Source organism: Myotis davidii, unplaced genomic scaffold (assembly GCF_000327345.1).
Source record: "Myotis davidii unplaced genomic scaffold, ASM32734v1 scaffold362, whole genome shotgun sequence".
In the NCBI taxonomy this organism is placed as follows: domain Eukaryota; kingdom Metazoa; phylum Chordata; class Mammalia; order Chiroptera; family Vespertilionidae; genus Myotis; species Myotis davidii.
The window spans coordinates 2,033,395-2,035,345 of NW_006297152.1; the positions used below are offsets into that span (position 1 = coordinate 2,033,395).

The 1,951-nt window shown below is 37.2% G+C and overlaps 1 pseudogene; it reads right to left on the reverse strand.

Moving 5' to 3' along the window:
- Positions 1-458: 458 nt before the first annotated feature.
- LOC102760863 lies at positions 459-1,646 on the reverse strand (annotated as a pseudogene).
- Positions 1,647-1,951: the final 305 nt, after the last annotated feature.

The following is a 1,951-nucleotide window of genomic DNA, read 5'->3' on the forward strand; positions in this document are numbered from 1 at the left end:
GTAACCTAATTTTCCACTTTAGGAAACTAGAAAAGAACATTTTAATTTTAAAGCAAGAAAAGAAGTAATAAAAGTATGGACAGAAACCAGTGAAATTCAAAGCAGAAAAACAACAGAGAAAAATTAATAAAATCAAAAACTTGTTCTTTGGAAAAAAATCAATTAAAATGACAAACCTGTAGACAGTCTAAATAAGAAAAAAAGAGAGAAGATACACATTGCCAACATCATAAATTAAAGAGGGATCATCATTACTGAGTCCACAGACATTAAAAGGATAATATACTTGAAATATATACAATTACATTTGTCAATTATTCCCCAGTAAAGGTTTATTTTTTTTGGAAGCCACGAGATTTTAATTTTTTCTTTCTTTTAACTGCTACACTAACTAGATGCATGAGAGTCCTGAACAATAAAACTATTTATACATTGAATACAAAATAAATGTAAAATAACTATAAAATAAATGAAAAATTAGTTATCCAGGGATTCATTTTGCATTCCCCCTGTTCAGCTTGTTTCATCTCTCTTTGCCTTTTGAAAACCCCTCTCTTTCTTGCTTTCCAATCAACTTTTGGCTCTGGTTTTACCCACTGTACTTTTATCTGTTGTTCCTTAGCTGGTGTAACAAAAACATCTGCAGTGGGTTCATATGGAAGAATCATCTTTGGTTCTTTCTCCCTCAGTTTCTCTGCCTCTTTAACTTCCTGTTTCCCTTTGTATTTTGCAGCTGTGATGGGTCTTACGCCACACCGATGGATGTTTGGTGACTGGTAGTGAGGATTTTCACATAAAGCTGGTACTCCAAAACTTCCCTGGAAAATCTTTATGAGATTTAAGACAAAATGAAACCCTATTTCTATAAGAGCAGCATCTTCTCCTATGATCTGAAAGTTCTGAAATGATATCCTATTATCCAAAACAGTGAAAATAAACACGTGGCTTGCAAATGACTGGCTTTGGGGATGACAGTGCGGTGGGTGTACTGAAGGCCTGACTTAAGAGTTCTTTTATCAAAGCTTATTGCGGTAATTCATCAAAAGCAAGGTCAAAAGACTAAAGGGGCTGAGAACCTTTCAAACAGTTTCCAGTCATCTTTAGTTCAGTGAGGGTATGGATGTTTTGAACTAGAAACTTAACAGATGGTCTATGAGGTGAATTTGAAAACCACATATAGAGAGAGATCTTTGTTTCTTCTTAGCTTCAAAATAGAAACATTTAATGTAGTTTCACATTTCATAGGCCTCATTAATCACAAATAACTTATCTTTACGATCCATTTTAGTATCTGCTTTAGATTGAGGCATCCACATTCTTAAGTCTTGCATTAAACGTCTTGTTCTGAAATGTATTCCTCTGGGGGAAAAAAGGAGAATCCATCCCTTCTTTCTGCACTTGCCCTTGCAAATGGGGCCTGGGGTATAGTCTCTGTCTTCTCCCTCCACCTCCTCTGCCAAGTCCAGCTGCTTAGCTGGGGCCGGTCATCTTTTTTTGTTCCTTTCCAGCTTCTTCCTTTGAACCCCAACCCAAGGCTCCAGGTCATTCCCTCTTGGTGGCCATCGTCTTGTCTCACTGCCTTTGCTGTTAGTACATTTTTTTAAAGGATAGTAAAGAATGCTATGAACAACCCTATGCCCACACATTTGATAACTTAGCTGAAGTGGGCCAATTCCCTGAAGACAAAAATTACCAAATTTACCTTTTGGCTGACCTTTGAGGAAAATATGAAGACTCTTAAGAAATACCGAACAAAACTGATGATAAAGTAGTTTCTTGACTTTTCATTTGTTAAAAGAAGAGTTGAAAATCCTTCGTGTGTGCTTGATAACATTGCAGGCATCTAGCCTGCACTTCAGCAAAGCAAAACCCAATTATTAGACTGAATAACTGGCCGTGCGCTGCCTCCCTCCTCCTCCTATGCCCCACCTCTCATCCGTGACCTCCTATC